This window comes from Microtus ochrogaster, chromosome 4 (assembly GCF_000317375.1).
Source record: "Microtus ochrogaster isolate Prairie Vole_2 chromosome 4, MicOch1.0, whole genome shotgun sequence".
NCBI lineage: Eukaryota > Metazoa > Chordata > Mammalia > Rodentia > Cricetidae > Microtus > Microtus ochrogaster.
In genome coordinates, this window is record NC_022011.1 from 19,508,465 (window position 1) to 19,533,818 (window position 25,354).

The following is a 25,354-nucleotide window of genomic DNA, read 5'->3' on the forward strand; positions in this document are numbered from 1 at the left end:
GTATTCAGGCAGGCTCTCTCAGTCGAGCCTTGAGCTCCCTGACATGGCTAGCCTCATTAGCCAGCGTGCTCTGGAAATCCCCACCTCTACCTTCTGAGGCTGCAATTGATGTGGGAATGATTTCTTATTAATAAAGAAACTGCCTAGGCCCATTTCATAGGCCAACCCTTAGGTAGGCGGAGAAAACAGAACAGGATGCTGGGAGAAAGAAGCTGAGTCAGTGAGTCGCCATGGTTCCAGCACTCCAGACAGATGCAGGTTAAGATCATTCCTGGTAAGCCGGCTCGTGGACTACATAGAATAATAGAAATGGGTTAGATCAATATGTAAGAGCTAGCCAATAAGAGGCTGGAACTATTGGGGTCAGGCAGTGATTAAAAGAATACAGTTTCCGTGTAATTATTTCGGGTATAAAGCTAGCCGTGCAGGCGGCCGGGTGCTGGGGACGCAGCCTCACTGCTCTTATTTCAACATGCAATTACAGGTTTTCAGGACTTTCGAAAGATCTGAACTCTGGCCCTCACGCTTGCTGCAGCAAGCATGTTCACCATGGAACTATCTACCCAGACGCCCCTCCTTATTTTCTGAGACAGGGTTTCTGCTTAGACCTAGGGCTCACAGATTTGCATAGACTAACTAGGCAGCAAGCCCCGGGAATTCCAGTCTTCACTTTCCCAGCACTCGGATTAGACATGTGTGGCACTGTGCCTGTTTTTTTTTTTTTTTTTTTTTTTTTTTTTTTTTAATGTGGATATTGGGGATTGAACTCAAGTCTTCATGTTTCACACAGCAAGCCCTCTACCAATTGAGCTCTCTCCCTGGTCCTAATGCGGTGGTTACAGGAGAGGTCAGATAACATAACTGAGGTTGTCCTCCCAATGTGGAGGAGACTTCTGGGAGTGCTGGACCACCCTTCGTTTCCCAGTTGCTGGGACAGACATAGAGGTAAGGTCCAGCACAATGTATACAGGTAAAATCTGCCTAAAAATTTTCTAGGTCACGTGGATGAACATGATGCATTGGTTCAAAGAAGGCAGAATCTTTCTGTAAGTCTTGATAATTTCTCTGCTGTTAATACTATCAACCAACTAATTCTTGATCTTGAGACTGTTCTACTCAGAGGGGCACCTGTGTTCTCTGCCACCAGTGGCCAGTAGCACCCTTGTCTCTTCAGGTTTGACAACCCAAGATCAAATGTTCCCTAATGGGCAATCCAGCCCTGGATGAAAACTATATATATTAAACCATGGTCATGGTGTCTTTATGTTCTGGAACAGAATCTTGGCCTCTGCTTGGGGTGACCCCAGCACTGGGTTGGGTCTCATTGGCCTTGCAAACCAGTTCCACCAGCATCCTTAGAAATCTGCCATCTGCCTCAGCGACTGTCCCTATCTATCAGGGACATCTGAGGCAACCTCCCAGCACTGATTCCCCACGAGAGCATTGTTACCTGCTGCCATTCCTTGGGTAGATGAAGAACCCTCGCCCCCACATTCCAGCTAACAGTGGCTGCCATCAGCACACTGGGAGCCTCCTTTGCCCAGGCTACTCTGAAACCTGACGTCTTTGATGTCATAAAGTTAGGGGATGTCCTAGTAAATGAAGGATGACTTCCTCTCTGCTTGTCTCGATTCTCTAGTATGCTGATGGAAATGGTCCATAGTTGTCCCTGTGTGTTTCTCTGCATGTTTGCTTGTGTGCTCATATGTTTGTGTGTGTGTGTGGGGGGGATTGCATGCACATTGTGCATGGGCATATGGAGACTACAGGTCAACCTTGGGTGCCATCTGCTGGAACAATCTGCCTTGTTCTTTGAGACAGGGTCTTTTTCTGGAACCTAGGGCTTGTCAATTAGGCTATGCTGGGTGGCCAGGGAGCCCCAGAGTTCTGTCCATCGCCACCTCTCAAGTGCTGTGCTTCTACTGCTCACCAATATTCCTAGCTGTGAAAAATTTATTATTGTATTAGTGTGTGTGCATGCGTGTGTGCCTGTAGAAGTTAGAAACGAACACTGGACTAGAGTTATAGGTGGTTGTGAGTCACCTGACATGGGTGTTTGGAACTGAATTTGGGTCCCCTAGAAGAGCAGCATCTCTTGGATTTTTGTGTGGGTTCTGAGGAATGAACTCAAGTCCCTATATTTACAACACAAACACTTAATAACTGGTCCATCTCTTCAGCCCCTGATGTACCTTTTATATGGGAGTAGCTCAGAACATCACTGAAGATAGCCACTGGATTCAGCAAAACAAAGCCTGGTCCAGTGGACACACAGACACACCAAAGTGATAACCCCTGTCTTGTCTCCATGTCTTCCTTTGACTGATCAAATGGCATTGCTTAGATTGAAATGTCCACAGTCTTTTGGCCTGATAAGGCCTAGGGGGACCTGAAGTCCAGCTGCCTCCCACATCTAACCAATTTTCCTTGTGACACTCATTCATGTCACTCAACTGCTTGCAAATGGGAGAAACTTGACTTTGGACTGCTACCTTACCTTAAAAGGAACAGGCTCAGAGAGAGTAAAGGACCATTTAAGTGGCATACAAGTGGCAAGCAGCAAAGACAAGAAGAAGATGCTCAGTTACCTTTCTGGTCTGGTGTCCTCTGTTCTCAACTGGCAAGATCTAAAAAGTGCCATCAAAACTAAGAAATTAATTTTAAGAATGTAGGAATTTTTATACAATTTATGAACATGCCCCCAAACAGGGAAGCTTATCTCTCCAACGACCAAAGCACTGTTTGCATTTGAAATGTTTCAATGAAAATTGCCCACAACACATGAAACATGCATCTTGTAAAGAATCTCAGCTAATGTGTGTGTAGCGTGTGCTGTTTGTTTTGCTACATACTTCTTTGCTTTTGAGCTTTTTATTTTGCTCCCACTAATCAGAACTAGTCTATATGATCTCTGTATCAATGAGATAATTATTTCCACCAACAAATCTAGATTTACTGGGTTTTATTGGGGACAAAACTATTTGCAAGAGGCAAATCTGAATCTCAAGAAAGTCAGATCTCACCATTTCCTAAGTGTGGTGTGCTTGTAATTGTCTCCCACATTAACAGCGTTAACGTCTGCTGTTGTTGTTGTTATTTTCATTTTTTAACAGAGCAAAGTAGTCCTTACTGATTCTTCTGTAATGTTTCCCCAAATCAGATTACACTTCTAAACCGAAGACCAATAAATAAAAGCTGAAAAATAAGAGCAACTGCCTCCGTCGGATGCAAATGCTCATTTTTTTGATTTCTCTTCTTCCTTCCCTAGACTCGGATATTCTAACAGTGTTTGATTTGAAAGGCGAAGTGACTTGGGGATTGGTTGATACCTCTGCAATGACAAATGTGCTCCCATCAATTCCACATCTGGGGGCAGGAGGGTGTCGAGACTGTATTTGCCTAGTTCTATGCCTCCTGTTTATCACTCTCTCCCATGCCCGCAACTCTCAGCTCCAGAGAATTCTAGCTCATCAAGAAGAAAGTGTAGACTACAGCTTGATGACATTATCACCAAGTCAGATTAACAACAAACGGTGGGAAACAAAAATTGCTTCTTCTCTGGGAAAGCCAGTTCCTTGCAGAAGGGTGGATGCTGATAATATGGTCCCTGGGATAAGTCTATCAATCAAAAGAAACTCATAGTTGTGCAAATACAGTCGCATCCATTTGAACCAAGGTGACAAGAGCCAGGAAGAGGCAGGTAATTAAACAAATCAAAAAAAAATCTCGAGATAAAAGAAATAATGAACTATTAATCGCTGTGTGTTAACATCCCATGGATAATCATCATTTTTCATTTTGGTAAGAAGAAAGAAAAATGTCAAAGGCAAATCCTATTAACCATATATCACCTACAGGTTTTATAAAATACAAACATTTTGAAAACCTGACTTTTTTTTAAAATTACAAATATAGGTAATTTTTATCAATGATAATTATCACCAGTAAGTTTGTATGGCACAGTGGTTCTCAGCCAGTGGGTCTTGACCTCTTTGGGGGTCAAATGACCCTTTCACCGGGTTGTCTAAGACCACTGGAAAACAAAGATATTTGCTTTATGATTTGTAACAGTAGAAAAATTATAGTTATGGAGTAGCAACAAAAATAATTGTATGGTTGGGGGGTCACCACAACGTGAGGAACTAGCTGTATTAAAGGGTCAAAGTGTACGGAAGGTTGAGAACCTCTGCTGTAGGACTTTTAAACCTCAGGATGGTCCTGTATTTTCAGCCCTTTGGAAATAATACAAGTTAAGTAAATGCATGGAGTTTCCCACAGAAACTCAAGCCCTCCTTCATGGAAACTCCTTGTCTGTTACTGTGTATGGATGATGTTTTCCACTGGAGAGGAATCCGCCATCACAGGATGGCAAAGAAAGTGGTGGTCAGGACCCCAGAGACAAAGGTCAGAACCCAGAAGCCTTTGCTAAGGACAGGGTGATCCTTTGAGTGACAGAATACCAGAACAGAAGGGGTGGGGATCTGTACACAAAGACAGCACCTTCGTAGGACATAACCTTCACGGGAGGGTGGATTTTTCCCTTTCTCAAAAGCAAAAGAAATGAGTAGGACCCAGCTTTCCCTGGAAATGCTCTGAGGGTCTAGCATCAGCAACACGGATGGGGGTGAGGAATCTATCACCTCTGGAACTTGCCAGAGAGAAGAGTCGTCAGCAGAAGGGTGCTGCTGACGAGGCTCCTTAACTTATCACATAGACGGTGATTAACCAGCATATGGAAGATGAAGAGGGTCACCCGGGAAGTGAAGTTGTGGCTCCATTTCTCATCTCATTTTGCTAACTTCGAGCTGCATGTAGTACGACTTCGGCACTGGTGACCACTGAGCCATCCCAGGGACGGAATCCCCAGACTCAGTATATTTCGATCCTTATGCATACCGCAGTGCAAACACATGCAAAATGCCGGGTCAGAGGGAGACCGCGGAGTGACTTGCCGATGCTCTGTTATTTCAATCCCCGTGTGATATATCGAGGGCAACCTTCAATTATACAATTAGACCGAGCACACACTTTCTCCCATCAATGTTTATTTTTGTTACCAGTCATGTTGCTTACTGGAAAATGAAGGCCGTTTGTCTGTGGCTCGTAATTCCTTCCCTGCGTCCACGACATTTTGCTGATCTGCTCTGATTTCTTCTTGGCAGCCTGCTGATGCTTCTCTTTAAGACTGCTCCTTGGAGTTCGAGGGGCTCAGAGGTGTGCGGACTGCTGAAATCGGACTTACTCGGCAGATTTCTCTCAGAAAAAACTCAGTTTTGCGTAAAGAGGCCCTTGGCAGCTGACTGTCAGTGAGGCAAGAAGAGGCGAGGGGGAAGATAGGAGGCTTCACAAAGAGGCTAAACCTTGGGCTCAGATGGAGGACAGAGGTCATGAGGTATAGTAAGTAATACATGCTGATGCTTTTCTCAAGTCTGGGCCATCTAAGAGAGGGGCACTGGCAAGAATGGCCCACATTTTGGAGGATATCTATGCTGTGTTTACTGAACAACCAAACTACCTGCTAGCAACCCCTCTGACCATCCCGTGAGTTTCCTAGAAGCGCAAATGAGAAAGTCAATAAGACACAGCCAGTTTCCAAATTCTATCTCATTGCACATAAACCGAAAGGCTCCCGATCAATAGCGTGTGACTGAATCACAATCAGAATTCAGCACAGCAACACCGGACAAGCAAGACTCCAAGAGGCGTCGGAGTCAATGAGTGAACTCTAGAAATTCATAATGAGATGAGGTCATATACCAAGGGGTAGAAAGAGGCAACAGTGAGAGAGAGAAGTTGACCTGGTTTTTTTTTAAGAATGGATCTACTCAGCGTTAATGGACTCTCTCTCTCTCTCTCTCTTTCTCTCTCATGCTGTTCACTGCTCTTTTGTTTTGCTCTAGACAACATTTCTCACTGGCTTGGGACTCAGTCAGTGATCTAGGCTGGCCGGCCAACAACAATCCTCAGGTACCCCTGTCCCTTCCCTCTCAGCACCAGGACTATAAACATTACTGCCACGGGTGCTGGGTGCCTGTGTTTGTTTGTTTTCAGAGACAGGGTTTCTCTGCATAGCTTTGGGTGTTCCAGAACTAGCTCTGTAGACCTGGCTGGCCTCAAAATTGTAGAGATCCACCTGCCTCTGCCTCCCAAGTGCTGGGATTAAAGGCATGCGCCACCCACCACCTGAATTTTTCTTTTTTTTGTCCTGGGTTCTGGAGTTGAACTCAAGTCCTCAGGCTAGCAAAGCAAGCATTTTGTGACTAAGCCATGCCTCATCCTTCAGTTCTGCTGGCCTACAGTCCCAGCGGAATACAGTATGTCTGGCAGCTTTGAGTCAACTTGTCCCCAGTTTCTTTCCTGACTGGCTGAGAAGCTGATTTCTGACTCAGAAAATGCCCCTCTTGATCGCTATCCATCCCTACCTACCTTAGCCATGGACACAAGAAGACCCGTGAGGTAAAAGTCCAGCTCACTGACTACTCTTTCGGAGGTAGATGAATGTTTTCTGGAAGTGTTTAGGTCAGTCTTCCAAAGGGCTTTGGGGGGAAAAGTCATTGTCTTTTCAAAATCTGTTTAGCAGTGCAAACCACCACCACTCCCATGTGTGCAGACACCACCGCTTGCCTTCTCTCGTCGCCTACCCCTTCCCGTTTATTGCTCTCATATTAGTAGATTAAAAGATCAGAAGTGCCAGCTTTTAGCAAACACAATCATCTTCCATCACACACGGATTTCCATGAGAATGAACATAAAGTTATTAGGGGAGAGAGATGAGTCCATTACATGTATTCTGAGCTTGTAGTCTGATTTCTCTTAGGCATGCCCCAATTTCTTTTAAGCACTGGGAATGCGCTCATTTTCCAGGTTTATAAGTGGGGATCCTATGTATCTGGAGTGTCATTTAGAGGATTATTAATTTACTAAATGGTACCCCAGTGCCCTGAAAGAGTTAATTCTCTTTCAAGAGATAAGCAATTTATTTTCTATTTAGCAGCAGGATCAGGCCCACTGCTTACAAATGACTATGAGGCCCTTAGAGAAGGAGAGAGAGAGATGCTATATAAATATAATAAATATTATAATTATGATTGTAATATAATGTCAACTCATGGTATTACTTTTATACATAACCCCTCCTAGTCTTTATCTTAAAAAAGACCAGGTTGACATTGTATGTGTGTCCTGTCACTTTTATATTTATTTGGGGGAACATTGAATGCTGAGTGATATGTTGGACTCTGGCTAAAAACTAACCTGTCAATCAACACATACTCCCCAAGCCCAGTGACTAAAAGGAACAGACAGCTCAGAACCTGACTCCCTTGAGAATCCAGGTAGGTTGAGTAAGAATGCCATGTGTGCAAACATCTAGCTAAAGGTAATAGCACATACTAACAGGAAGCTCACGAGAGGTCATCCAACAGGAGGACAAGTCGGCTGTGTTCTGAAGCCACCGTCAGTCCCTGACCATCCCACATTGAGCATCCTTGATAGTGAACATCTAAAGCTTCATCCCACTGCCAGCCTTGCCACTTACTGTCTGTATAATTTTCATGGAGTTGCTGCAAGCCACTGACTGGAGATGTGAGGAGTTGGCAAAGTTACATCTGCAGAACTACTCTGTAAACAAACGTGTCCCACAAGCACAGAGAGCAAGTCTCCGACAACAAACACTCAGCATAAAAGGAAATCAATAAGCGGTGAGATTTTGGGTGCTTGGGAAGTCCCACACCAGCCAGAGTCTGGGCCTTGACTCTCACCAAGACTCAGAAAGGATGGAGAGGTCTGGCAGGGAGACGACACACACGCATCTGCAAGGGCTGCCGTGACCAAGGGCCCAGACTGGGGACTTGTACCACAGAAACACATTTGATCAGAGTCTGCTAGATGAGCATTCAAGACGAAGCTATTGGCGGGTCTGCTTTTGTGTGAGGTCTCTCTGTTCATGTGTAGCTGGCTGTGTCTCCCTGTTTCTTCACCACTGTCCCTCTGCACACTTAGAGGCTTATAATACAATCACAGTCCGTAGTAAGTTAGGACTTACACACATGAATTTGGAGGAGGGCTACGACCAAATTCCTGACAGATTGAAGGGATTTATTTTGGCTCAGGGTTTCAGTGGGGTCTAATTTAGATTCATTTGGCCCTGTGAGCTTGGACAGGACATCACAGGTGTGGGAGTGTGTGGTGGAAAAGAGCCATTTACATGAATGTAGTCCAGAAACAGTGAACTAATAAGAAGGAGTCGGGGATAACAAGCTTTTCTCTTTAATCGCCCCACACAGCAACACTGACTGAGGACAAAGCCTTCAATACATGCGCCAATGGGGAATGTGTCATATTCGATCAACAGCCAATGACCTCATGACAGCATATACATTCCTAGAGAATCTAGGACTTTATTCAACAGGACAGTGAAGCATGACAAGTTTGCAAGCCTATGGGATAGCCTCAAATGTTTACAAAGATCAGAAGTCTACGGAAATGTTTTGTGAACGGAAGCCACAGAGATGTGCTTCCCTGTGGACATTTCACTCAACAAAATACAGCTCCCCCTGAGAAAATGATCAGAACTCCTGTAGATCACAAGAATGTGCTGCTGATCCTTCATGGAAACTTTTTACCAGAGTTGGTAGTGTCTCGTCTAGAAGTTTCCACAAATGGACACTCCTCAAGATCACATCCAGATCCCAGAGCCTTACAGGAAGTTACCAATGATGTCTGACCGACCATCTCTTGAAACCTTAGTTCAGCACTGGGACCCCGTGGCTTGTGTGAATTCGTTCTCTTTCCTGTTTTCCAATGATGTTTCAGCCTAACTGACTTTCCTCTTTCTCCTCTCCCACTCTCCACGAACATGGAAATAAATTATTCAGAAAAAATCCCACCATATTTGAGGAGGACACAAGGTATTCTTCAGTTGTTTCTTAGTTTACCAAATGCATCCCAAAAATACACAACAATCTTCCCACCCACTGAATCCTAAATTTAGCTTTCCTTTGGTAAAATACTTAAAAATTTCAGTAACCTTAAAATGATTTCTAATATGTATAATTTATTCAGATGACATGAAGCACACATGTTAGAGGTACTCATCACACAAATATACATACGTATATGATCTCTTGGGTGGGGATTTTGATTTCTATTAAAATATAATTAGATATATTTGAAGTTATATATTAAAATTTAGAATTTCTACTATATGAAAATATATTTCTACTATAACATAGCATAACATATCATGAATCTATATTTAATAGACTGTCACTTTTATAAGAAACATTTAATTGAATATATTAAATATAAAATTGTCATAGTGTATCATTTATAATACAACATATAAATAATGGAATAGAATGAATTAAATATATAAAGCAGATTTATATTTCTATTATAGAAAGTATAATTATATCATAAATATACTTTTAATATTCATATCTATAAAATTATGTACATTCCCACAATTATATATGCACTAATCACCTTATATGCAAAGTAGCTGACTGGAATCCCCTAGCTTTGTGCTATGCATGGGAATTTTCTTAACGAACGAACGAATGAACGTAGAGATCATTTCAGGTTTCTCCCCTTAGTGGTAATGTAACTCAGTACTTTGTAGCCACCAGGTTAGACAGTTCACACAGAGGAAAGGGATTGGGTTTTTGTGACTCCATTCAAATCTGTGAGATACATACCAGTCAAAAGTCAGGTCCCTTCTAAAACTCAGCTCAGCGTGACATCTTTGTAAAAGAAGATTATTTGAAAGTAGAATTTTAGCTGAGTAGATTTGTGTAGTGGCCTCCATAAGAAAGATGTGGTCCTTTGGTGTCGGGCAGAAGCTGATGGGAGGCGACTGAGTGGCAGGCACTCTCAGTGCTCTCAAGTGGAGTGTCCGTGCAGCACACACACGGCCCACATCACACGCACCTACGACTGTGCCCTCTCACCCGGGCTCACCTCTGATAAAACTCTTTTCACACATACAGATAGCTAGCCCCTCACATCCACACGGTCTGTGTCTGCAAACGCAACGAACTGCAGATGAAAGAGGGTTTTGAAATTCACACCTTGGCTGGACATGCATAGGCTTTTTATTGTCGTTCCCTAGACAATAGAGCATAAACAGTGTTTACATTGTGTGCAGCACCGTAAGTGATCTAGAGGTGATTTACAGTGTGTGGCAGGATGCATAGCTTATCTGAAAATACCCATGCCATTTTATAGAAGGGACTTGAGAGACCACAGATTCTGTTGTCTGCAGGGGTTCATAGAATATCTAATGGCTATCAAGGACAACCGTATAATGGATATAATTTATAAATTTAGAAATATATACATATACCTATACATTATATATATATATGAATTCTCTCTATATGTACCCCTCTCTACACCTCTCTCTCTCACTATATATATATTTTACCCATCTTTGTTCACTAAAATAAAATAGCTCTTCTTACTTTCTCTAAGACTTCCCAAAAGAATTCTGCTGTTTATCTGCAGGTCCATTCATTAAATTAAAAAAAAAATCTGTGTGTGTGTGTGCTGCATGCATGCATGCTGGTACCCATGGAGACCAGTAGAGGGTATCAGATTTCTTGGAGCTGGAGTTCTCTGAAGAGTAGTAAGTGCATCTCTCCAGCCCTGACATTTGTTAAGTTTGAGAAGATAGGTACATGAAGTAAGAACAAGGCAGCAAATGCATGAATAAAAATAGAATAATTACATTTTCAATAATGTCAAGTGAGTCCCTTTCAACTGAACCTTCCAGTGAAAACAATATATGCTGGATAAAACATTAAAAAGGTCTTCAACATGCCAAGGAACTATGTGGGATGAAAGAGCTAGGCAAACCAAAGAAATTGCCAAAACTGTGAAAGCAAGCACTCATTACCCACAAAGGTTTGCTGATGGAGAAAACTGTTAAGCCAGAAAATTTGGTTTGGATAGTTTTGCTGTGTCGGGGAGACAATCAATTTAGGGAGATGAATCTAGTAAGAAATTTCCTTGTTTTAAGCCAGGATCCTCTCCTAAAATAATCACGCTTAAAGATGAATGGGAAAAGCATATATAATATTTAAATATTTTTACTATATTCTGGTTAAAAAGGAATATAGAAAATATGTAGCTTTGCAAAAAAAAAAAAGACTCACAACTTAGAGACAGTGATGTCACTCTAAGGGAGTCCTTAGGCTTCTTAAGTCATATTATAGATTAGATCTTAATGAAGATTCACAAGCATTTGGGAGAGAGAGGTGAGCATTCTTTTGCAAGAAAATAAAACCCAAAGAAATCAGATTTCTTTTGAGCATCACATGCTACGGAAGAGTTTAACATGGCAGACTAAAATTAGCAGTAGATGACAAGCTATTAAACAGTAGGGTGAGAGAAACCAAACAAAGCACCCAAGTCTGGATCTTTAATACAGAAGTAATAAACAAGTTTTAGTCCAGGTAGCACAGAATAGACACAGTTGAAAGTAGGGTTACTTACATAGAGGTAACACTTGAAAGAATGTTAGTGAGAGATATGGAAGGAAACCACAAAGAGGAAATAGGAAAAGAAAAATACACATCCTTGGAGCAAAGACTTAAAGGAAAGGGGAAAACCAGATATATAAGGGGAAGACATACCTTAACACACACACACACCCACACACACACACACACACACACACACACACACACACACACACCCCACAGAGGAATACATGCATGCGGCAATTTAAGGGCACAGTACATGCATTTTAGGAAAAATGGATGTGAATTGGCTGATGTCGAATATTTTCTTTATGGGTTGAGAGGCTAGTGAAAACCTTCTTCATTCAGTAAGTTTTCTGTAGACAGAATGGTTGGATGAGTATTCATCTTCTCCATAGATTTTAATTCCCAGAAGACAAGAAGGTGACATTCCTCGGGGCTTTTATTTTTAAAGCTTTTCAGGACATAGTATCCAGTCAAGTTTATGTTTGAGTGCGATCTCAATTGAGAGAGAAATTCTCAAGCGTATATAGCACTGATGAGCTCAGCCATAAATCTAAAGTGTAATTAAACGATGCTGCTTAGTGCCAGGGCACAGCAAACAAAGGCCTACAACACTCTCAGAGCATAGCTTCCCCAGATTATGTCCCTGCTAGGGCATACACACACACACACACACACACACACACACACACACACACACACAGTCAGTATCATTAGGCGTGTAAGAAGAAGTTAAAACGTAGTGTTTAAGCTTTTGCTAAGTATCTACTTAAAGAAAAGAATAATACTCATGACTAGTGGGTAGGAAGGGACAAAAATATGGGCTAGAGAGAGGGTGGGCAATATGTTTAAAACTGATCGACAGGACGAATTAATTCTCTTGTCCTTTGGTATAGTTGTTTGAATAAAGCTCACCACAATTTGTTACATACATAGAATATTTATTTTATTTTAATCGTGTGTGCCCGTGTATCTATGTGTACTCGTGTATCTGTGTTACCATGTATCTGTGTGTACCCATGCATCTGTGTTCCCATGTATCAGGGTGGGGTTATGCCCGGGGCTCACAGCAGACAGAAGAGGGCACTAGATCTGCTGCAGCTGGAGTTACAGAAGTTGTTAGTAGCCAGCATGGGTGCTGGGAACCACAATCCAGGCCTCTTCAAGAGCAGTGCATGCTCCAAACTGCTGAACCAAATCTGCAGCCTCTGCCTACATTTACATCGAACTCACAGACAAGAGTTTGAAGTATCACAGAGGAAATATGCTAGGTCTGCTGATTTTATCATTACACAATGTATACATATGCCAAATCATCACACTTTACCTTATAAATATGAGCAAATATGTACCAACTAAAATAACAGTAAAGAACAATTCTGCTTCAAGGTAAGATTCATCTAACTAAGAGATAAATTATACACACAAAATATAGGGAGCATAGATCTCAAAACATAAGCACTGGATCATTATAAACAGAAACATAAAAATACAGAAGCAAATGTGGGGTTCTTAGTTTCGTGACAGAAAATGTCTCAGTACAAAGTAAAATGACAACCAGGAAATATTAGGAAATAGAGGTGGGAAATGGGGCAGTTGTGTGCGAACTTTCTAATTCATGTTTTAAGCAAGGCATTGGTCAGTAATGTTTAGGACTAAAACATGATAGCACACAAAGATGGATCTAGACAATGTCTTCCCCCTAATATCTTTTTCCTTTCTTAATCATAGATGGATTAAGAACTATGTTTTGATGAAGTAGATCAGAAATCCTTTCGATTTTACCTTTATAGCTCCCCCCCCCCAATTTCTACTGCAACACTTTAGTGTTGTTACAGACTATGGGGTGAGAGTACTCTCTGGACAAGCAGGAGTACATGAGTTAAGATGACAGCACCCACAGAAGAAGCCAGGTCGCAGCCACATGCACCTGTAACACGAATGCTGGTGGAAAGAACGGCAAAGACAGGATTGCTGGAGTTTGCTGGCCTATGGCCAAGCCAAAATGTGGCAAGTTCCATGCTCAGTGTAAGACCCTGTCTCTAGGGAATAAGGAACAGTAAATGTGGAACCCATGGTCCTCCTCTGGCTTTGCGTGCGTATACACTGGTATGCATACATTCTTCCCGCATATCCACAGACATTGCACACACTCATACAAAACGAATTCAATACTCCTGACTTTTAACATACATATTCTCCTGAAATTTAACTGAAAAGCAAACTCATGCTGATTAACGGCATGCAACAACGGCAGTTTGCTTCTCCTATACCCTGTGTAGTTATCACCTAACTCAACTGGTAGCCCATCCATCACCACCCACAGCCAATATCTGTGGGAGTACCCATCATGCACGTGCGTGGCCGAGGACACACAATTTGCCCTCTCATCTCATTTTCAATAAACAACGCAGTATTAGTCATTAGAGTTCCCCAAATCCTTTTCAAGACTCAGTTTCTTTGATTTTCCTGCTTCTGTCGTCCAACCTTCTTTTTCCTTTATGTACATATATGGTAGATAAATGCTGCAGACGTGGTCCAGAATCTAGAGATGGCTGTCTTGGTGTGGTGAACGTGTTGGTAAGATTTCATTCCCTTCCTCAGATCTGACTGTTTAGTATTCTGCACAGTGGGCAGGTATGGTTTTCACAAAAACAAAGTTATTCTACTGAGAAACAAAAACAGGCTTCTTAAACCAGGTTGTGACTGTCTTCCTGATTTTCTAGGGGACCAAGAAGGAAATTAGGAGTTAAGATTTTCTGAGAATTCAGGGCAGAGAAAGGGGGGAGAGGGTGATAACTCTGGACTCACAATTGTCTTCATTTATCGATCATCATTTTGCTTGTGGTTCCAAGCTAAAGGAGCGCTCACTCAACTCCACTATATCTTCTTATTCTTAATTTTCTTCAGAAGATTAAAGCCTCCAGGAAAAGCTGCTTGTTGAGCTTTAGTGACCGGATCTAACTCTGACTCGGATACTTTAATCCTTGGGGTATCTGAGGATGTCAAAGGAGCACCCCCTATCCCACTCCCAGCCCCACCCTGCATCTCATATCCGCAGATTAACAGCTTCAACCATTAGCAGATTGAAAATTCCTTCCCTCTTCCCTCTAGCAGGGGGGAGCCTTTTCTCTTAGTAGTATATGATTCCTGTTGCTTCATTTTCCTTATTAATGTAGTTATTAGTGCATTTTCCTCATATGAGGCTTTCTATGTTGCTCAGCTCTCCAGACTTCTGTGGGGTCCTGTGAGTATTAAATAAAGTTGTTTACCTGTGGGAACGAAGAGAAGCCTGTACCTTCTGTGAACGGGAAGACAGAACCTGACCACACTGCTCCCTGGGAGACGAAGGGCACATGTTGGTGCTCTCTGTCCGGCTAGGTCCTCGTGTTCTCGTGAGACCAGCTACATGAGTGTGCCTGAAGCTCTCATAAAGCTGCTTGAGGAGTCGGTAAGGAGACTGGGGAGTACCCAGCTTCTGTCTCATCCACCACAGACTCCAATTTTCCCCCTATGCTAGGAAAGCACTGGGCTTGACCCAGGATGCCCCGGGGCCAGACCCATGGTGCAATGCTTCAACATACAGGGTGCTGAGGAGTTCAGAACTCCTACCATGCAATGCTTTCAGGCTGCTTGTGGCAGGAATTTGGGTGGCTCTTAGCAGCACCGCATAATGAAAAGTTTTATTTGCTCCCTGGTATTTTGCAAAATTTGCAGCCCCTCCTGGCCCCTGTATCCATTAGTACCTAATGGCATCTATCACTGCATTAAATATCCCATTAGCACAAAGCAACCTCCCATTTCTAATGACACACTAAATTCATGGGGGTACTCTCATTGGGGGGGGGGGAACATGAGGAGTTTTGCTACTAAAATACAATTAGCGGGGCTGACAGAATGAGCTACCTACACTCGATGTTTTCGGCATTTTCTAAACTTTTTTTAATACTGCCCTTCTGTTGCTATTACTCTTAAGTATTTCTCTGAGATAATGCCATAATGGGACATACAATGGGTTTAGGTTATGAAAGCATTAATGTTCAAATTTGTAACTTCCCACCAGACATAGACGTAGGAGAAAAATCACAGTGTGTTGAAGTTTGGGTTGTGAGCCTAGCCTCTCATGGCTGAACCATTTCCATGGCCTCCAAATCGCAGTTCTAACAATGCTAACACATATCTGCACGTGGGGCGTGTTTTTGGAGAGAACTGTCCCACAGGGCAAGCCCAATGCCTTCACCGTAGGAACACAACAGTTGGCAAATCGTCAAAGCATTCCTTTATGTTGCCATCAAGCAAAGAGACGGAAGTCCAGCTCAGAACCATCCAGAGAGGTGAGGGCTGCCAGGGAATTTAACTTTCAAAACAGCGTCAGGTGAGTGAGCTGGCCGGGTCACAAAGAACTCTGGGGTTCTGGGAGAAGCGCATGGGAATCAGGGTTAGTGGGAGAGGTAAGAAAAAAAAAGGGAGACGGAAGATTACAAAATTCAGTCACATTTCAAAATTTTCTGCTACAATAATTCACTTTATGTAGAATTAATGTGGCTGATTGAACGCTTGTGCTGTAATTTAGTTATAATTAACATTTTATGGTGAGCAGATTTTACCATCTCCTTCGTGCTGTGAACTCTAAGCCATAGGTCAGAAAGAGAGATGAAACAGATAAGCACAAAACACTCTCGCTGAAATATTAATGAGATTTTAATTTACTCTTTTAAAACACATTTTTCATCAACATCTGTGTATAAAATCACCATTTCAATTTTTTTAATCACATTCAAAATACAATGCACATCTCCAGGCAACATCTTCGAAATCTGATCTGAGCGGCGGCAGGAAGTTCTGGCAGGTTCACAGCCTGCCCTGGTGACAGGCATTGTCTCCTGAAGCAGCAGGCTCAGCTCAGGACAAGAGTCAGGGGTCTCTGCTCCATTAACCAGGAGGTTCTGCCATGGAGGAATCTCCCACCCAGCAGCCAAGCAAAGCAATTCTTCTTCTCTATGCCACAGAGACCCAGAACACTGTGGTCTTTCATTTGTACAATTTGCTTTAAGGGTCTGAGACGGAGCGTCAGGGTTTCCAATGGAGTGAGGGCCCGAGGATAGGGCTCCTTAACTCTGCCTTGACACTGTCTCCAGCTAATGCCTTCCAAGCGAAGCGATGGAAATCTATTCTTTTTCCCTCGGTGCTTCAAATAGAGCACAGGTCCTTCCCCATGCTAAGCAAGCACTCTTAACAGAATCACATCTCCAGATGTTTCTCCTAAATCTTACTTTGAAATAGGGTCTTACTAAGTGACACAGGATGGCTTTGAACTTGTAATCTTCCAAGTAGCTGGGATTACAGGCATATTCTCCTATGCCCGGCCAAGGGTTACCATTTTTTCTAATGCACTAGATATTCACTCTTCTTACTTATTCTTCAAAATGTGGCTTAACTATGTCCCTACAGGGTAACTTTTGTTCCCCTCGCTGGATAAGTCTTTCTTTTACCATGCCCCCGCTCTCTCTCTTGTGTGTGTGTATTTGCATGACTGTTTCATATTAAACTTTACTTAAACCACAAAGTATCTATTATCTATTTTTGTCTACTTGTAATTAGAAGAATAAATGTCTGCTTATGGAATAGTTGATTTATTGGGTTTTACTTGACCCTCTGGACATAACTTCACTTACTTCCAAAAGGCTATCACCAGTTCACCAGTGTGAGGTTAGGTATATTGCTCCTTTTCTTGAAAAGTGAGCCAGCCTGTGACTGCTTTGCCCAACATTACATAATGAAAGTGATCTTGGATGGCCCGGGCCTAGGTTTTAAGGGACCTAGAAGGCTCTTCTCCCCTTATCTTAGAGATTTGCTCTGGGTAATTCTAGTTGCTAAGTTAAAAGTTCCACTATTCACACGAATTAAGTCACCCTGGCCAAAGTGCTAGGTATGGGAGATAAAGAGCCATTGTGGGTATATTAAACTGTCAGGGACAGACTCCATGTGGACAAGTCTGCAGATAGAACTGTCCCGTCTCTGTGTGCGCACCATCTTTCAGTGGAACACGAGACGTCAAGAACAGAGATGTATCTCCCCCACTGCCCTGTGCCTACAGTCTCCACCCACAGGCCTCAGGGACACCACCGCCATTGCCATTTGATACCATCATGTAGGGGTGCTTTGTAAGGCAGTTGTGGTGAGCTAGGTCGTTCTCAAATGCTGTGGTACATCCCATGATCCTGCCTTGAATGCACTACCAACTCCTTTTTGTTTGGAAGAAAAAAATCTAGACACAAGTATGGCCATCCTTGAAACTCTGTCAAGGATGATGGGAATTTGGTGGGCTCTTCACCATCAGTAGAGTTACTTAAGCAAGCAGGAATGCTAAGCTGACGTCAATTACAAGGATTGCAAACGTCATGAGGGCTTCATTTATGGTGTCTCTGATTTCTCTAACATGGTCATTGGACCAGCAGGTCTGCCAAACCCAGTGTTTTCTCCAGAAATTTTACTCGGGTTAGTTAGCACAAAGCAAGCCACTCCTTATTCTCCCCATTCAGATTTCTCCAAAGAATTGTTCACACTTGTTTCAATTCCTTCTCCTTCTATTTATCCCCTAACACACTCTCACTGCGCCTAACAACTACTTCCTTTTCTAGTTAGAAGGTTCCCTTCACTAAAACCAAGCAAGTGAGCCAAGGAACAAACAACAGACACCTAAACAAAACCGCAGCTGCTCAAGGCAAAGAGACAGGAGGAAACTAGAGACACGACAGGAAGAGAAGATCTCGCTTGTGTGAGCCACATCTTCTCCTTAGAGGCACAAATCTCTGCAAATAGGTCCAGACTTCCGCGTTATCTACACAATATTGGGAGAGTTGGACCACTAGGCATTGGGCACGTAAAAATAAAGTGCTAGAGAAAATTCACCTGGGCCTTGGGTTATCATTTCCAAGATCAGATTCCATGAAAATCAAGAACTTTCATGCCAGGAAAATGCCACCTATTGTTTTTTAAAACTTTAGTTTCACTTACCTGTATATGTGTGAGTCTATGCCCATGCCTACAGGCACCTAGAGAGGAACAGCAAAGGGCACTGTATTCCCTAGCTATGAATCACAGGCCTCAGTGAACAGTCCAGCGTGGATGCTGGGAACCAATCTCCAGGCCTTTGTAGGAGCAGTACATAGCATTTACTACTGAGCCATCGCTCTGGCCCAGCCACCCACTCTGTTAAAAAAAAAAAAGATGTTCAAGCGGAGCTAGGAGCCACACATAAAACAGAATTTGTTCTAGATCCAGATCTTTAGGTTCAAAGGTTACCTTTGACCCCTCATTAAAGAAACCTCTTTTGACAGCATGCAGAGCCCCCTACAGAAAGCCACACCTCATCATATGCAGAAAACTGACCCTGGGATGCACAGTCCCAACAGACACATCCACAGTACCACCCCTGTACCTAGGGTTCAAGAAACAACACTGAAGAGAGCGTGGAAAATGGTAAGGACCAGAGGACTGGGACATTTCCTATAAGATAGCATCATATACATGGCAGGGAAAACATACCCATGAAATCTCAACAATATTGTCTGAACAAGACCAGAACAGTAACACTCGTTGACAATCAGTGTGGATGGGGAAATTTCACAAGGCCCTCACCCATAGATGAAGAGGCATAGGCAATTAATGGCTACCAAGAGAGGGAGAATCAGTCTTCTCAAGGGACAAATCCCTGATGGGTTATCCACTGCCAAGTGATTAGCCATTAAAAAGAAACAAACAATCACAGCACCCATGATCAATACTAAATTATCTCAGCAGGCCATATTTACACACACACACGAATAATGAAGAAGACATCAAGAATCTGATGGGGAAAACAGGAGGAGTTGGAGGGCAAAGGAACAGGTGGTAATAATGTAAATATCTTATGCTTTTATGGAATTCTCAAGAAAAGTCAATTAAGAATGGAAGCTGTTATTACAAACTGCAACACTTCTTCCTTTCTTTGCTACTGTGGCCTTGTTTCATGTCTACCACAGTGGGATAAGCTCATAAAGTTTGACCAGGACCCTTGATAGGCACCGGGTGTTCCCACAACAAAAGTGAGAATATTTAGTCCACAGAAAGAGTACCTGTATTCTGAGAGGCCAAACGCTCCTCGGTACCCGTGTCTATATAATCCCCGCATTTGGAAACAGAGGAAGACTTCTTAGAACGGCAGAAAAGACAGTTCATCGAATTCTTTACCACATCACAGGACCACACAAATTAGGGGGTACAAAACGAAGACACCCCCACCCTAGTAACATACAACAGAATACACGTGATGGTTATCCAGTCATTCTTCCTATTCTGCATTCACTTTTATTGACCTTATTACTTCCAGAATATTCCACGGGAATAAAGGTGACACGAGACAGACCCAGATACTCATAAAGAAGGCAGCCCAACCTCTGAGTTCAATTAAATCATTCCATTCTCTTTACTTTGTAAGAAACTCCAAACCATTCAAAGGCCTTATTAGAATTTCAAATGGAAAACTGAGGACTTTGAGCACTGTGCATCCGCTACAAACAGCTTTTAAAACTGTGTCACGAGAACATACACTTGTAATTTTCTTCCTCCTTTTAAAATGTATTGCTCTTTTTCCCCCCTCATCCTCAAAGTCGTATTTGTTAAGAAGCTGGTGGCAGTTTATTTTTACTGTGGCCATCAGCGTGATTTGGGGACAGAATGTGGGGGTGGCGGGTAGTGAGTCCTTGACCCAGGGTTAGGTGGAGCCTTCCAGCTCTCCACCCACTCGTGGTGCATACCCTGGTTTTAATTAGCTTCACTGCATTCATGACTTTGTTTTTTGTACTTGTTCTTCAATTTTTTTTTTTTTTTAGAACTTGAAATAAAAAATATCACTTACCTGGAACAACTTGCTTTTCAGGTCTTTCCAGTTCAGGAAACCAGGTTTGAGGTCCCAGACAGCTCCTGGCAAGAGCAGGTGATTAGGCACCTCTTCCCTCTGATGGGGCCACTGGGTGGCAGAGCTCCTTCCAGCTCAGGAGACTTCTGTCTCTGCTAGGATAGCTCGACACCTTTTGGGGGTTCATTTTCCTGAAGGCCTGGCAGGGTCATGGGATAGGGGCATTTTATTGCTGCTCCTGGTTTTTCTCTTCAAGCCCCTAGAAAGGAAAGAAGAAGTTTTCCTCAGTGTACTGAGTTAGTAAGGTAACTGGAGATAGAGAGAAGCTTCCAAATGGAAGAGGAATTTTCTTTCTTTCTTTCTTTCTTTCTTTCTTTCTTTCTTTCTTTCTTTCTCTCTTTCTTCCTTCCTTCCTTCCTTCCTTCCATCCTTCTATGCACCCATCTATCCATCCATCCTTCCATCCTTCTATGCACCCATCTATCCATCCATCCTTCCATCTGTCCGTCCATCCTTCCTTTCTTCCTTTCATCCATCCACCCATCCATAAATCCATGTATCTATCAATTTATCTATATATCCATTTATCCCTGCAGTCATCCATTGATTTTCTATGCAGCATAAAAAAAGGCCCCCATGGTGAGCAGAGATCATAGTATACAAAGCAAAATCATAGACAACTGAGGCATCATGGGGACTGCTTCCCCAGGAAACATCTACAGCAGCCGAAACTCTTTGACATGGTCTTTCTTCCGCATAGACCACTTAAAGCTAAAGACTACTAAAATACATGAAAAGGAGGTTGAGAAACTAAAATTACAATCTCTTTGTAAGAATAATTCATGAAAAAAAAAGAGACTGTGAGTTTTAAAGAGAACAAAGAGGGGCGTAGAGGAGGGTTTGAAGGGAGGAAGGGGAAGGGGGAAAAATGTTATTACATTACAATCTCAAAAAGAAAAAAAGAAAAATTAAAATTATAACCTCAAGGTTAATAGAGAGTTGTTCCTGGGTCTGGACAGAGGATCCCAGGTGTCTGGTAGAAAGACTTAATCAAGATTAATTTAGTAATTTCTTGATTTAGAAAGTGTTGCTAGGCATTAACTATTGGAAAACATATACTCTCATATGAAAAGTTCTCTGCCTACTTCATCTTTAAGTTACATAATTCTATCCTGGGCAAAATACTCAAATGGCTAAGTGAAGGGTGGACCTCCTAACTCCCCTTATAAGCATGATGTAGTGAATGATCCAAACCTCGAGGAAAGGCTCGGAGATAATGCCTAGGAGGAAGAAAAAGCCACTGAGTGTTGTAGTTAGAGATAGTGAAGGCTATTTCATGCCGAGTCAGCTGAATTCTGTGCTTCTGAGTAGACTGTGGTACTAGCTCCCTTTCCCCCAATATCCCACCTTAGCTATATGGTCCTGTGCTGATTGTGGAAGATTTATATGGAGGAAGCTAATTTTTTTTTCTTTCACAGGATAGCATCCCACTCAAACCAGAGCAATGGAGAAAGAGGTAATGAGAAAATATCTCACTGGGGCCCCTGGCCCCAGGTGTGGAAGATAGTAAAATCCGGCTCTTCATTTCTTGGAGAGCCTGCCCTGTCTTTGACTACAATGTATGAACTTTAAGGTTTCTTCCCACCCATGTGGGTCTATATTCCTCCATAATGGTCCTGGAGAAGCTGTGAAATTGCTCTGAATCACGGTTAGTCATCTGCAAAATTAGGCTTCATGGCGGTGACTCAAAGAGAATTTGAGGACAAATCTCAACCCACAAGCTAGCTCAGAAGCAGGCATGTTTGTCTTGGCTTGTGGGTTCTTTCCATCCCAGCTTCATTCATTCAGAGAAGACTGACATGTGATCTAGCTGAGAAGTGTTTAAGTCAGTTGGTTGGTGTGCCTCCTGGCCTTTGGTATGCACTGATGCTGCAGAATGATGCCCCAGCCATTTCGGTTTGTCACAAACTCTGCCCACAGGAGACATTTCTCTGTTCCCTCTTTAGGCAACTGGGGGAGGAGGGGAAAGCCCTTACAAAAAGCTCTCCCTCCCTCCCTCCTTCTCTCCATCCCTCTAACCTCTCTCTGGGTTATCTGAGGGATCATTTCCTCCCTGCTTCTTATGGTTTTTCTGTTCTACCATCACCATTTAAAATAAAATTTTCGGGCCTACAGAGATTACCTGTTATCCAAGACATGCAAATATGATTCTCACAGCATCTGGGAGGCTTTCTGTGACCCACCTGCTTTCTATGTGCACCCTTGAGCAACTTTGCTCTATTGCCATTTGCTTCTTCTCACGCCCTTCACCCCCATTCCTTATACCTCCCATCTCGAGCTCATTTTCCTATACTTTGATATCTTTCCTTCAATAAAGACACTGAAAGTACTCTCTATAGTGGCATGTTCTTACTCTAAACAATTATGTAGCTGAACGTGGTGGTTTAGATGAAAATGGCCCATAGGGAGTGGCACTATTAGGAGGTGTGGCCTTGTTGGACTCAGTGTGTCACTGGGGGTGGGCTTTGGGGTTTCAGAAGCTCAAGTCAGGGTCTCTCTCTCTCTCTCTTTCTGTTGACTGCTGTTCTGAGCTTCCTCTCCAGCACCATGTCTGCCTGCATGTAGTCAAGCATCCTGCTGTGCTTCCGATCACGACATTCATGGACTAGCCCTGTGAACTGTAAGCCAATCCCAATTAAATATTTCTTTATAAAGTTGCCTTCCAGGGTCATGGTGTCTCTTCACAGCAACAGAAATCCCGTCTTCACAGCAAGGCCTCATGTCAGGCACACCTGAAACTCACCTATGACGAGACAACAGCTACCTCTATAGTGCTCCTACTAACCTACCTGGCTAACTTAGCTAATCAGTCATCACCCTGCTTTGGGGTACTCTTCTCCTTCTCTTCCATCTATATGCTTAGTTGAGAGGCACCAATGACATGGAGGAAAGATGACAGAATGAACGAGTATTTAAACCATGAGTGAGCCAGCTACCATGAATAAGAGCAGCAAAACCATAAAAATTAAAAAATTAAATGTGGAAAATGTCAGAGAGTAACAGATCCTTTGAACTCTTTTGTTTTGTTTCGGTTGTTGCTGTTGTTTTTAAATTTTTCTTTTTGAGATAACTGTGGATCCACAAGCAACTGAAAATAACAACATAGACAACTCCTGTTACTTTGTATTAGTGACTTTTCTGTTGCTGTAAAAAAATGTATAATCAAAAGTAATCAATAGAAGATAGAGTTAATTTGGGTTAACAGTTCCAGTTGGATAGGAGTCCATCATGGCGGAGAGGCATGGAAGCCAGGACGGGAGCAGGAAGCTCAGAGATTCCAAGTCTGTCTACATGCAGGAAGCAGAGAGTAAACAGGAAATGGAGCAAGATTACGCAACCTTAAGGCCCACCCCTAATGACATACTTCCTCCTTAAAGGTAGCATAACCTCACCAAACACAGCCACCAACTGGAGATAAAATACATGAACCTATGGAGCACATTTCTCATTGAAACAAAATGCACCTCGTTTCCTCTACAGATACAGGACAGAATTCCAACAGGGAAGCAGGTGTTGGTGAAGTAAGGGAAAGGTACCGCTCTATCCCCTCTCCCCATTCTGATTCCTTTCATAGGCATACGTACACTGTCTTCCATCCCCTACTCTCCTTTTGACCCTAGGCTATTACCAATCTGTTTGGCATTTCAGTAACTTTGCCAGTTGAAGAATACCACGTAATCAGTACTATAGCTATTGCTGAGTAGTGTTCCCTATAATGAATGTAACTAAGTTGACCAACCATTCATTTATTGAAGGACATTTGGACTATTTATATCTTTGGGGTTATTACCAAAGAAAGTTTCACAAATATTCCTGCATAGTTTTTTGTCTATCTGTAAGTTTTCATTCCTTTGGTATAAATGCCCAAGAATGCAGCTCCTGGGTCTTACATGGATAGTCACTGACTTAGGGTGCTTCAATTTGTGACTTTTCAACTTCACAATGGAGCTAAAAACAGTACACATTCAATGGAAAGGAACTTTGAATTTTGGTGTTTTCTTGGAGTAGTGATGTAGTTTACATATGATGATGGGAAGTGGTAGACAGAATCAGTTCTTTGTCAGTCACACAATCACAAGAGCAAATGTTACTCCACAGCAAACTTTGTACTAAGCATGATACTTGGGAGGGGTTAGCTGTGTTAAATAGATTGCCTGTACTAAACATATCGTCAACACATGCTATTTTATTTCTCTTCTTCCTGTTGATGTTTCTCCTCACTCCTCCTCTTCTTCTTCTTCTTCTTCTTCTTCTTCTTCTTCTTCTTCTTCTTCTTCTTCTTCTTCTTCTCCTTCTTCTCCCTCTTTTTCTTCTCCTCCTTCTCCTCCTCCTCTTCCTCCTCCTCCTTTTTATTCAAGACAAGGTTTCCTATTGCTTAGGCTGGCCTTGAACTCCCTATGTAGTCAAAGCTGATCTTCAACTCCTGAGTCATTTTCTGTCAGCCTTTCTGCATCGAGATAACAAGCAGACATGACCACACCCAGCTGGCTTATGTCTTCAGTTTAGGATGGATAGATTGGGAGGTAGCCCTACTGTAAATTGAGATGCATCTTTAATCAGATGATTTTCTTTGTTTAAGACCTCCAGTATCACTTTACAATTCCACCACCAAAATTCAATTTGCTTTCTTTGCATTCTTCCTAGAATTTGGTAGTGCCACAAATTTCATATTTTATCCATTCTAACATGTTGGTAATGACAGCTCATCATAGGTTTAATTTGTATTTTCTGAACAGTTAATGACATTGAACATGTTTCTATGTGCTTATCTGATTTTTGTACCCCATCATTGGTGAATTTCTGTTCATGTTATTTACCTATTTTCCAGCTGGTCTGCTTCAACACTGCTGAGCTCTCAGAATTCTTTCTGTAGTCTGCTGCATATGTGGTTTGCAAGTCTTCTCTTTCA

General features: G+C 42.5%; 1 protein-coding gene across 1 annotated transcript in view; it reads right to left on the reverse strand.

The window, feature by feature from the left end:
• The window catches only part of Zfhx3 (zinc finger homeobox 3), a 628,106-nt gene extending 607,464 nt beyond the window's left edge, over positions 1–20,642 (reverse strand). Inside the window, exon 1 of the mRNA XM_026778321.1 lies at positions 20,386–20,642. The gene's annotated coding sequence lies outside the window, so the exon portion shown is untranslated. The remainder of the gene's footprint in view (positions 1–20,385) is intronic.
• Positions 20,643–25,354: the final 4,712 nt, after the last annotated feature.